Source organism: Epinephelus lanceolatus, chromosome 11, assembly GCF_041903045.1.
Source record: "Epinephelus lanceolatus isolate andai-2023 chromosome 11, ASM4190304v1, whole genome shotgun sequence".
In the NCBI taxonomy this organism is placed as follows: Eukaryota; Metazoa; Chordata; class Actinopteri; order Perciformes; family Serranidae; genus Epinephelus; species Epinephelus lanceolatus.
Window position 1 is genome coordinate 21,480,183 of NC_135744.1, and position 13,410 is coordinate 21,493,592.

At 43.0% G+C, this 13,410-nt stretch overlaps 1 protein-coding gene across 3 annotated transcripts in view; it reads right to left on the bottom strand.

The window, feature by feature from the left end:
• gabra3 (gamma-aminobutyric acid type A receptor subunit alpha3) overlaps positions 1–13,105 on the bottom strand; it is a 151,392-nt gene extending 138,287 nt beyond the window's left edge. For all 3 annotated transcript variants that reach the window (XM_033644299.2, XM_033644308.2, XM_033644291.2), the window contains exon 1: positions 12,701–13,105. The gene's annotated coding sequence lies outside the window, so the exon portion shown is untranslated. The remainder of the gene's footprint in view (positions 1–12,700) is intronic.
• Positions 13,106–13,410: the final 305 nt, after the last annotated feature.

A 13,410-nucleotide genomic window follows, 5' to 3' on the forward strand; every position in this document is an offset into this window, starting at 1 on the left:
TATATCCAGCTTGGTGCTGAATTTTTATAAGGCCATTACAAGGTTACTGGATCTGAGTAAACAAACCACCCCTGTCATTCAAATACTTTTGGCACCTTGAAATGCAGGAATGTGAACAACACAACTACAGTGCATTAATAGTTCGTTTGAAATGTGAGGGAAAACTGATCAATCTGAGTTTAGGAATTTGGAATAAATAAACATACACATTATGCATTATGGGGAGGAACATGAACTGACCGAAACAGCATTGATCGAAGGCCATAAATGATTTACTAGATAACTTGATATGGCCAGTGCAGATAAGTGATTGACCAGAAGAAGTAAACACGGACAACTGAAAAACTGAAAACAACAACAGATGGTAAAAAACGAAGGAACAACTGATCATCGTCATTTAGGCCCATTAGTCAAACTACGTGTTTATGATATTATCTTAATTATGAAATGATATATTTTGGGCGGGGCAACACAATGGTTTGAGTTGAAGGTGTGAGAAAGAATAGTATCAGTAACATTGTTAACACTGTGCTACATTACAGAGAAATACAAAACCGTACTAATGAACCTTCATTAATATAGGCCTATATTTTATCTACAAGTGCACGTCACACACTGAGCGAGCCGCCTGTTAATGACGCTGTGGGCTAATGGGCATGTAGCTACTTCCATGTTTCAGATGATACGTCGTGTTTGTAGTCGACCAATAAAGATGAGTTTACATATCACCTTGGGTTCGTCCTTCACCTTCTCAAAATGATCCCACACTTTGGATTTCCTGCCCGACATGTTATTAACTAGCCTGTGGAATAACCGCAGGTACCAGTCCTGGAATTAGGGGCTGTACACATGCCGCATCTTTAACCACCTGGAAAACGGGAGGTCGGGTGCTGGGTGCTACTCTTGCGCCTTTTTTGTGCCAGCTTTCAAGAGCGTCTGAGGTTGAGTTGCAACCTAAACAAGTATCATATAGCCTATTTACCTGAAATCCTGAGTGCAGAGCTGATCTTCTTCCAGGAGCTGTTTATAAGTGTGTAGGCCTATCGTCTGTGGGACAGATGTAAAGCTCTGGGTAGCCCTGCACTAACATGATCAACTTTTCCGTATTTATCAGACTGAATATTTACAGAAGAAGGGAAAGATATCTGTCGGCTGTGACTGGTTTGTAACCTGACTCCTGTCTGACTGCTGAGTATGGACACTTCCTGTGTCTGTCCTTTCAAATTAAATTCCCACATGGTCCAGTCATATAGGTTTTGATGTGTTTTGACAAGGCGCAGCTCCTATTAGAAGTCTTTTTTTTTTTTCCTGTGGCCAATGCTATTTTGCCGACTAATGACCTTTCTGGTCAACTAGCGTTCAGTCGACCACTCTACCGATTTCCATGGGGGAGGGGATTTTCCCTAACCAATCACTGCAGACCAACATATGAGCCTGTATCTATTATCATTGTAAACCCACAGTGATGCATAGTCATGCCAACATACCTGTTTTGTTGGGGTTTAAAGACTGGAGCAGAGCAAAATAAAACAGACTCTGATGTTGTGGGATATTAGAACAGCATTGATGTTGATGTTTATCTTGTCTATTGCACTCACCATTGTTATTACTTCTCATTGGTTCTGGCACACCTCTTGACAACGGCATTAGTCCTGCACCTGGCTATGCGAGTTCCCCTGCGGTGCTCATTGGTCTTTTTTTTATTCTAACTGAGAAACTATTGTTTAATGTCACGTTGCCAAATGAATCAATCAACTTTTACTCAGAAGAGTGGACGGATTCAAAGGTCTGGACCCAGGCAATCAAAGATTTAGTGTTGTTCTTGGTCTTTTTGGGTTTTGACTGTTGGTCAGACGAATCAACAAAATGAATGATGTCATCTTGTACTCTAGAATATGAGATTGGCATTTTTGGATGTTTTTAAACCAAATTTAATCAAGGAAATAATCAGAAGATTAATTGTTAATGGGAATAAATGTTGGTTGCAGCCCTAAAAAATGTACAATCATGAATTGTGTCTCAAACACATGATGTCATCTTGATATAGTTCAAAAAATGCACTATTTTATTGCTCTCTGGCCCTCTATATCTATCCAATATATAGATGGAGAGAACGAGAGACAGTTGCAGCCACAGCCAATGCCCCCTCCATGTGTTTTACCCTACTTGTAGTGTTTTGATGTGTATGCTGAGTAGGATGTGCTTGAGATTTGTTCCACCTGCTGAGATGTTCCATCCCCACTCCTCACTTCCTGCCTGACAAGCCGGGGATCCTAATTGGAGCGGCACCCGGTCCGCCTCTCCAGGCCAGAGGATGCAATTTGAGGACCAAGGAGTTACAAATGCTTGGCCAGCTTGACACTCAGCACAGCTGGGGGTTTTCAGCTTGCCAACATGCCTCTCGTCGTCTCAGAGTTAGTAGATGTTAACTGTTGTGTTAACTGGGACTGAGGTACTCAGAACCTACCCAGGGACTGGGTCGGGTTTATATAGTTTTAATAACTGATTATATTAAGATACTCGATCCAGAGGTTGCTGCTTTGTCTGTTTTTTGTATCCTGTCAGGTAAGGTCGGATATTGAGGTGTTCTTTCCATTTTTGGTGTCTCTTAGGAAAAGTTATTGTAGCTCTCACTTTAACAGTCCTCTTTTCCTTGATTTAAACAGCACCCACAAGCTCTTTTCCCCAGAAGTCTTCCTCACATATTTCTGTCTGTATCAATTGTCTAAGCTCCTTGATAATAGATAATGTTAGTTTACCAAACACACCTGGTGTAATGCTGCTTCCCTGTCCCTGGGTTGTCGCAGCGTGTGTAACAGTGCTGGAAAAGGCCATGCTCTCCAGGGTAAACCTGTGACAGGTCTTACAGGAGGACAGAGTCCCTGCTGCAAGTCATCCTTTCCTCACAGAGGACTGTGTTCACATTCTTGGCGTGAAGTCAAACTCGTTTAAGGTCGGTGTCAGAGTCCGACAAAGTTGTCCCTTCGCCTGTTCGTGATGTTCATGGATATGTATCGAGGTGAAGCCAAGGCCCGCCTGTCCGGCTCAGTGACATGAGGATGCCATCCCTGCTGATTGCAGAGAAGTGTCATCCTTTCAGCCTTTTTGTCTGAGGGGTTGTTGCAGCTGTGCCGTAGTTAGCTTTTTACATCCGTGCACACTAAATTACTTAAGATATAGTTAGACATTCTGTTTAATATAAAGATCAGCTTCTATCCGCCTCTTGAACTTGCACTGTTGAGCAGAAAGAAGGACAAACTAACACTACACTGACAGCAGCTGAATTTATTTTCATTCAAGGAGATGAAAAAGTCTTTGCACGGCCCCAGTTTTAAGGATTGAATCAGTATTCATAGGTATGCCCGATAGCTGTTGTAAAGGTCTTACATAGGTGCTGTTAATGCATTAGAAACTGCAGTCTTTAATGTGCATGGCACTGGAATATATTCTTAATAAAAGCTCCTCTGCCTGGATGGTACCAACCAGGTATACCTCAGATATACGAATGATATTTTGTTGAGGTATATTGCATCCACAGTGCACTTTCGCGGTCTATCAAATGTTATAAAGTAGCACTGTCTCTTGATAAAAGCGCTTGCAGGGCCAGGGAATTTGAGAAAGCCATGTTTCTTTTCTCACCTCTCTATTAGGTGTGTCCATTTTGTGGTTGAGATTAAAATATATGACCTTTAAATGACACCGTAATAGCATTCTTGACGCACACAATGACCACTCCGACACCGCAATGCCTTCTTTATCTGTCTTAGCCTTGAAGCTGCTATGTGACAAATGCCGCAGCGAGGCTTTTGATGAAAACCAATAGACAGGACCATGTGTCCTCTGCTTTGGCATCTTGTCACTGGATGCTTGTTTCTCATTGATTTTTAGAGCTGCTAATGTTTTTTAGTCTTTGAATGACCTGGCTCGTCAAGTTGTCTCTGAACTTTATGACAAAATTCCTCAGACAGGAGCCTCCTGACAGTTTCTGTGTCAAGGTTAAAGACCAAAGGTGACCATGCTGTTGCTGTCAGACCTTCTTAGCTTACAGTATGTACGATCTTCCAGCGTAGTGGCATCCAAGACCTTATTTTTTTATCATCTTTGATGTTTACTCCTCTTGCATCCCTGCAGCCTTGTCTGATCTCGGTATTTTGCATTTCTTATCCCCATGACTCCTCTGTTTATTGAGGCATTTAGGTTAGTCAGTCATTATAACCTTGACTAACAGATTTCCTGTGGCAAATGCACACAATCTGATAGTTATTGTTCTTGACAGCACCCATTTATGCTATAATTTAAAACGGTAAAATCCCCTTGCGCATTGAAAAGATACATTTCAACAGCTATCATCACACCTACACTATGCTGGAGCATGGCAATGCAACAGTGATGCAAAAATAATCTCTGCAAAAGGAATTTCTCTTTGCTATACCTGGTGCAATAAAGAGTAGGCTGAGACAGCAGGAGGGTGGCCAAATGCTACGCACATTAAAATGCCCACAATCATCTGGCAGCCTGTGATAAAAAAAAAAATTAATAAATAAATAAAGGATACTATGGTCTTGTTAGTGAGCTTTCCTATAAGGAAGGGAGCTGCTGCTTTCTGTGCAGAAATGTACTTTGAGTTTCTGTAGGAGCATTGCAGTCCTCTGCACAGGCCATGTCATAAAACATTCAACTTGCTATATGACAACATGATGAAGAGTTCTAAACACGGCTTAAACCAAAAAACCCCGCTGCACAGGTAGGAAGTCATTTTACTGTCCACTAAAGCTGGAACTATTATTTTTATTTTGTTTTTATGTGATCTGTTTGCCTCATGCTGCCCTGCCCATTTTATATCTATACTTCTAACTTTATTGTAACTCCTCCTCAGGTTTAGTGCTAGCTGCACTGGTAGATGTTGTAAACAAAAAACACATTTGGGAAATGTATAGCATCTGAACTGCGGTAATCAGATAGTTTAACAGGACCACATCCATCAGGCATCAGAGACGTATGAGGACTTATTTGTTTGCCTTATAGCGTCTCTTTGTGTAGATGGTTCTGCTGTGAGACTTCAACAGCAAATTCTCTCAACAGCAAATTTCTCAAAGCTAATGGTACTTAACGGGCTTAACTGATTAAGAGATGAGAGAGATGAGCTAACTACCTGATTGCCAGACGCTACTTTTTCTGTGTCATGTACCGAATCCCAATTTCTTCACCACAGAGATTTGGGGTTTTATTTAGGCTTTTTGTTTTACAATTAAATAAACAGACAAAATAGAAACAAAGCACTCAGTACCATTTAAAGGAAACAACAGAGAGAACGACAGGGGATTGATATCTAGAACTCCAGAACAAAGCTGTCAGTCGACAACAAAACTGACAAAACAAGTCCATGAGTTATACAGTTAGGTCTCATTAAACAGTATCCAAAATGGCCTCCACACCTTCAGGAAATAGTTTTGCTAAAGCAAATCTGTTTCATCTTAGCGATAGAAAGTATTTTGTTGAGCCACCTCCTGAAACATTAGGAAGACGGAGACCAGTTTAAAACACCATTTTTTAGCTGCAACATGCCTGTCTCAGGGGTCATACATATGCCGTGTTTTTACACCCTCAAATTTATTGTTTTCAGCGTAGACACGTGGCAGGTGTGCTCAAACGCCAGAGCGGCGTCATCGCAGTACGCCCACGTTTCCGAGTTCCCCGATAACCAGATAACCTTTTGGAATGCAGCAGTGTTTACCACACGTCATGTTATGGGGAACAACCAATCACAGCCCACAGATATCTTTCCTTTTTTCCGTATATATCAGTCCGCGATAATTATGGAGGAGAAGTTCGTCATTTTAGTGCGGAGCCGCCAGAGCTCTCTGTCTCATGGACAGTGGGCCTACACACAAACAGCGTATGGAAGAAGATCCGCTCTGTAAATAGGCTATGATACAATGCTTGTTGAGGTTGCTTATAAACCTCAGACGCAACCTGCCTCCACACTCTTGAAACCTGGCACGGAAAAGGTGCAAAAGTCGCACCCAGCGTCTGACCTTTTCCAGGTGGTTAAAGACACGGCATGCGTATTACACGCTACTGTTACTGCCCTCATACAGCCAACTGTAGCTCACCTGTTAGCCTGTAGCCAAACAGCAACACCAAGCACCTTAGCCCAGACAGAGCCCCCTCACTAGCATTAGCCAAACCTGCTTTCACATTATAGGTACTAGCTATAGAGACTGTTTAGCCCTACTCTCCACATCCATTGTCTCCCATTCTATTTCACACAATCTCACAATGCATTTGATTTTCCTTTTGTTATATTTGCAGTGTGATGGGAGCAGATTTTAACTCAGTCAGGGATATGTCAAAATTGCAATTGAATTTTGATCAAGATTCATTGCGCACTGCCAAAGCAGGATCACACACCCCAGTATCACTTTTTTTCTTGATTAAATACCGTGCAGCGTGCACCAGGCTGTCGCAGAATAACCACAGAAACACTCATTCTCTTCCCCGCCTCACTGCTTGGGTTATATCTTGACATCCCATGTAGTTTCCCAGCAGTAAAAATGATCAGTTTTAACGTTGGTGTCACCCTCGGGACACTTGTGACACACAATTTAATCGGGTCCATAAAAAAAAAAAAATCATAAGACAATTAAAGCTCCTCTCTCCTCTTGACATCACAGAAAGCCCTCAGGAACATAGGTGCCCAATAATCCCCTTTCCATATCTTCAGCCAAAAACACAGCGTTACCGAGGCAACAGCTGTGTGCATCGTCTTTTTTTCCAACGTGCATGACAAAAGTAGTGCCTGAAGCATCACATTATAATTGCAATCGAGGTAGATCTGTGGCTGAGATGGTCAAAGTGATATGTTAGTGCAGAATAATGTCTGTTTATCCGTCTGTGTTAGTTACATTTCACAGAGATATGATGTGAAACAGCAAAGAATTTTTGTGCACAGGAGGTTATGCAACCATGGAAGGGTTTAATTGTCTGTTCCTATGTGCCTGCAGCCTCAAAAACACCAGAAGTGCACCGCCACTCCCTCTGCACTCATCACACTCCACTGCAATTTGTGCCATGCACCTTGATTCACAAAATATGCTCCCACTGCCTTTGCCAATAACCTTCAAGCACTATTTCTCAACTTACTGTATTTGGATCAGGAACAAAATCTGACCGGTCATTGTCTCCGACTTAAAAAGCCTAAAATACCTCTCAGTGCTCTGCCAACTTCAATCAAAAGCCCAATATTTAATGCTTTACGTCCTTTTTTGTGCCAGCTGATCTAAATAATGCACGGCTAGAGCAATTCTTCACTGAACAAACAACTTTTTAAGAGGTTTCATTGTTTTAAATACAGCACTTATTCAGGTCTTGGATGTGTATAACACAATGTCAGACATTTTAGGAGTTTCTCAGGGTCTGCAGATATTCTACCAATACAGCCAGCCCTGATATGAAGCTTTAGGCTCCCGGAAGATTATGACATTTGAGAGATTCTGGCTGTCAACCATAAAGGTCAGGGTAAACCCTGAAAGACGTATATGGTTAAAGCGAGTAGGTGAAAAAAAGCAAGAGGAACGTGGCGTATATTTTCTACAACCTCCAGTTACATATGGATTTAACTTACTGCAAAGAATGAACCTATAAAACCAAAATAACAGCCCAGTTGCCATTACAAAATGTTGGCATTGTACATTTCTGCAAACCATGGATCCATTACATTTGTACATTTCATCTGTATCATATCAGTGTTTCCAAAGCGTTGTAGTGTATGAGCTGACTTAGAAACTAGGAGGCAAAGGGGATGGTGTATGGCGCATCACCCAGGTGAGACTGTTGCCAAGCTGCAGACCACTGTTCGAGACCACCACCAACAGTGGTTGTTTTTTTTTTTATGGTTGTCAGCTTTTGTGTCACCCAACATGGGTGTTTTTTAGTGTCCCATTGCCACTTTATCAGCATCTTTTATGCTGTTGAACCTGGGTGTATATTTAGCAACCTGTCGCCACTTTCCTAGCAGCTTTTGTGCTGTTGAATGTCAGTGTTTTTTAGCCACTCATCACTGCTTCTCCAGCAGTTTTTGTGCTGTTGAAGGCCGGTGTTTTCTAGCAAGCCATCGGCACTTTTCAGCAGCTTTTGTGCGTTGAATGTCAGTGTTTTTAGCCACCTTTCACCGCTTTTCCAGCAGCTTTTGTGCTGTTGAAGGCCGGTGTTTTTTAGCAAGCCATTGCCGCTTTTAAGCAGCTTTTGTGCGTTGAGTGTCAGTGTTTTTGGCCACCTTTCACCGCTTTTCCAGCAGCTTTTGTGCTGTTGAACATGGATGTTTATTAACAACCCTTCACCACTTTTCAGCAGCTTTTGTGCCATTGAATGTGGGTGATTTTTAGTGTCCCATTGCCACTTTCCCAGCACCTTTGGTGCTGTTGAATGTGGGTATTTTTTAGCAACCCATCCCTGCTTTTCCAGCAGCTTTTTGTGCTGTGAACGTGGGCAATTTTTCTTTTTTTTTTTGTGCAGCTGAATGTTTTCAGGCACCTGTCACTACTTTTTCAGCAGCTTTTGTGCCGTTAAAAGTATTGGAATTTTTTAGCAGCCTGGTGCCGCTTTTGTAGCAGCTTTTGTGCCATTGAATGTGGAACTTTGTTAGCAACCCAGCACCACTTTTCCAGCAGCTTTTGTGCTGTTGAATGTGGGAATTCTTTTGCAAACTGGTGCCACTTTTTCAGCAGCTTTTGTGCTGTTATATGTGGGTGTTTTTTTTTTGTTTTTTTTTTAAAGCAATCTGTCTTCCTTTTTCCAGCGGCTTTTGCGCTGCTAAATGTAGGCATTTTAAGACAAAACATACTCTTTTCCTAACAGTAACCAAGTGGTTTTCGTGCCTAAACATAACCACACATTAGCCACAGTGCGGTTACAATAATATAAAAAAGTAACGTGTCTGTTGTTTACAGAAACATACAATGCCAACATTTTGCTGACAATTGGGTTGCAAAATAGAGATGGTTTTATTTCAACAATAACTTTAGTACAAACATGCAGATTTCATAGTGGCTCCAGTCTCAAAAGTCTGAATCGATGCTTGTTCTGATCTGTGATTTCTTGCTCTTTTTTTTGTAGAATATGATTCTGTGACGGCGATTTCCTCCTCTCTTCTCCCCGATGTTCTACAGAGTGTGAGAAACAAAAGGTGAACATCTGCGGTGACAATGGATCCTGTGCAGGTATTGTTTCATGAACATTCATCATCTAACAATTCCTGTGCAGGTATTGTTAGATGATGAATGTTCATGAATTCATTTCGAGGCGAGTATGCTAAACTGTGCAAAATGTTGCACAACTGTCTTATTTCTTATTGGGTTTTTCTTTCTACCGCCACAAAAACAGCTTTGAACCACCGGTCAAAAACAAAATAATACCTTTGAATATCAAATCCAATCTCAATGGTAATCTAGCAAGAACAATTTCAACGGTGTAACTGTGCAGCTGTGGCATCCCCAACAGCCTTTCATCAAACAATAGTGGATGATTTTCTCTGCACATAATGTACTTGTTGAAAATGTTTTATGCAGTTTTGGCAAGCAGGTTTAGTCCCTGAATCACTGGGATGTGCACATGATATCGCTCTTGTCAGGAGTCCTCTATCTCTGCCAAAATACAGTAATACAAGTTATTTGTTTGGGGAGTTTTTACGTAACAAATTACAGATATGGGAGAACATTTGTGCAGGATTAAGATCAGTGACAATCACAGAAATGATCATAAATCAGTGGGCGTCTGGAGGTAACATTATTCCTGTGTGAGTGGAGCTTCAGTGATTAATCTTGTTCCTCTCCTCCACATAAATGGGGGAATGATGAGAGCTCACCAAACAGGAGAATGAGTGAGGTAACAAAAATTCCTGGAAGCAGTGAGTACGCTGAGAAATTCAAAGTCATGCAAAAAAACTCCACAACCTTAAAATACTCAATTTCTTCACTCCATCCTACAAATCATGTTTGGTTGTGCAGGATAAGTGAAGTGAAGTGTGTGTCCTTTTCTCCCAGTTTGTATTAACCCAGCATGGCCTTCTCATTGTCCTGCCTTGTTCCACTTCTCATCATCTCTGCCCCTGTGGAGCCACGCTGTAAATTTCCCCTCAAAGCTTCTTGGTCATGACTGACATGATCATGGCCGAAGCCCCAATATACTTAGAGGGCTCTCGTGATTACGTGCTGTCAGCTGTGATCATTATCATCATCAGACAGTAGCTTGATGCCACATCTCCACTTGAGCTGTGTGCTGAATCTCAGTACATATTGACATCTCCAAAACAAGCTTCTGTGCAAGGCGATGCATGCCTTCGCTGGCTGTTTTTTAATAGCTGCTAACAGTAGTGGGAGTTAACCCTGTTATTTAGAACATGAGTCATTTCCAAAACATGTTATAAACATTAATTTATGGGCATAATATTTGCCTTCCTGCAAAAAAACCAAGACAGTGCTTTCCCTTAACACTCCGGAAGACATTACCCCCATTTATTTTGTAATCACCTGAGATACTTTGAATTTAACTGCATCATGCCTTACTGTGCCTCCAGGAACAATATGGAAATGCTAATCCCCGCAACAATCTGCCTCTATCTTTGCCGCACGTTTTTTTCTGACTTCATCTGCATGCAGAATCCAAATAATAGCAATTACAAACACATCCTCTAATCACGCCACTTCAGATTTAGCAGGTTCACTACAGTATAGTCACGGAGGCACAACATATCCATCTGCAGCTCTCGGAAAAGATAACACCTCCCTCAACAAAAATCTGTTCTCCCTGACACATTCCCTGCTGGACAATAAATCTGAGTTTGCTTTCCCTTCCACCATGCAGCCATTTGCTGTGAAAAAAAGGGGGGCTGTCTGCTGTGTGTGTCTCAACAGATGAAGAAACTGGCTGAGAGAAGTCATTTACTTGTGGTCACACTCATGAGTCCAGGGAGTCATCGCATTATGAGCCCTGTAGCGTGCAGACTGAGAGATGGCAGGGGGGGGAAAGGCTGCGAGGAGCCACAGATGACTGTGCATTACATCAAAGCAGAGGTGTGGTAAATACATGAATATGTGATGCGCAGAGGAGGGACTCCTTAAAATGTGGTGTGCAAAAAAACACAGCGGAGAGTGGGGGGAATTATCCTGAGTGAAATACTTCTTATAATCGGGATAATGTCCAGTAATTAAGGCCAGAGCTCGGCCTCTGACTTTGCTTGGAGAGCATGAAAAGATTAAGCTAAAAATGAATGCGAAATCATAATTCTTCCTGCTGTGAAGTGTCTGCTTTTTAACCTGTGCACGCACATTTTAACACGTAGCACCAACAGGTTTGTTTATGTACAGCTCGTCTGGAAAAGCTCTGTGCATACACATGCATTGAAATGATCATCTTTAAGAGTGCAGCCCGGTGTTTGTTGTTTGTTTCCTCTCATGCAGCAAACAAAACAACAATGCAACAGTAATCCGGAAAGTGTGTCTCGTTTGTGGTGTTTGTGTTGACCCATTTTCACCTGATTTTGTGGTTGGGGGAATTGCTTCTGCGATGAGGGGGATTGGGGGGGGGGGGGGGGGGGGGGGGGGGGTTCGGGAATATTTGAATAATATATTTGAATTATTGAAGATGTTGTGTCTGAGCATCATTCCAGTTGGACATTGCTCAGCATATGTGGCTGTTAACACCACAGAGCATGCACGGTCACTGGCAGAGAGGAGGGGTGGGGGGATAAGGAGGAAGAGAGTGACACACACACACACACACACACACACACACACACAGATTTCTCAAGAAGGGATTATGTTTTTTAATGAGGCAGGCTTATGCATCCTCATTATGTGCCACAGCAAAACGCACAACTATATTGTGTATAAATTATTAAGGGAAACAAATCTCTTGAGTGAAATCGTGTGGACGCATGTTTTTTTTTCTGTCGTCATAATAAGGATAATCTTTTTTTTTGCGTCAGTTGAACTTATCAATTCAGAAACACACACACACAACACTACTGGCATTCATTTTGTTTCATGGAGCAGAGACGCAGATATCCGCCAGACCCTCCGCTGTTACGCTTCCCCCCCTCCAAGGTTAAGTTAGCCTCTGCTCAACAGTCTTGTCACTGGTTGCGGTAGCTTGTTCCTGACATTTCCAGCAGGTCAAAAAGCACGAGCCCCGACTTTTCCAGTGCGGGTGCGGATTTCTGAACAGAAAACCATCGCGCGCGCCGTCCTCTAATTGCCCATTAACGGAAAGTAACAATCGGCGTAGTGTCGCATTGTGGTGCCGTTTGACTGTCCTGAGAAAGTCAAGCTGGAGAAACCGCCATTGTCTCAACTGTATTCCCACACATGATTTCAAAAGAAAAGAGAGAGAGCTCCACATTTGTTGCTCACACTGCCCAAACAGTACTTCAACCCCCCTGACCGCATCTCTATCATAGCAGGCAACACGATGAGCATGCAGCGCCGCATCCTCACATCAGCATCATTCCCACTCCAGCATGCGAGCAGAGACCTGTTAAACCATCAGTTATAATGCAGCAGTTGTTGCATGTGAATGAAACATTGCCATCGAGCGCATTTCAAACCGTGTCCGGCTGTTAACCCTGGCAGCTGCATGTGCCAAAGCTGATAAATGACGTTAACATGAAACATAGGTAAAGACAAGCATTGGAAGGAAATCTCACCAGCAGCAATGAGCGGTGTGTTCTTGGTGTTTCTTCTCCCTCCCGACTGGCTTTCCGTGGAGTTAATGAGGTTCTGACGTTTGGTCCGACTGATTTCTCCCTCAGCTGTTATTGTCCACTGGGTTTTATTTTTTTTTTTCTTCCAGCGGTGAAATAATAAGGGAAATATCGGCGTCCTCTCGTAAAGCTCTGCCCTCTTCAAACTAACCTTCCCGCCCCCTCCTTCTACCCATCTCAGATTGGTGCTGGTCAGGAGGGGCAAACCCTGAACCCGAGGGCTGGTTTAGAGGCGGTGATCTGTCACGCGGATCAATGCCCACATGGACATGCGGTGGACGCTTTTGCGGGAGGGCTCACTGTTAACCGACCAGCTTGTCAGTGATGCTCTCGACAGCTGGAGGGGACTCTCTTCCCCCCCCACCCAACCCACCCCTCTCTCTTCTCCTTGTGCGTTATTGCACAACAGCCTCCCAGGCGAGACACAGCGGTGAGTGGGCCCACTTATTCAGCGGGCTCCGCGGTTTGAGCACTGACGCAGGTGCCCAAGGTCCAACCGCGACTGACAGAGATGCCAAGCCTGTGAGCTGCTGCTGACAGTGATATAGCAATCTCATCTGAGTCATTGCAGTAGTAGGAAATGGGAGCAGATCATCCCCACTCTGTGACCTTGGGGGTGGTGTGTGGTCTAATCAGGGTGAGGAGAAATCTGG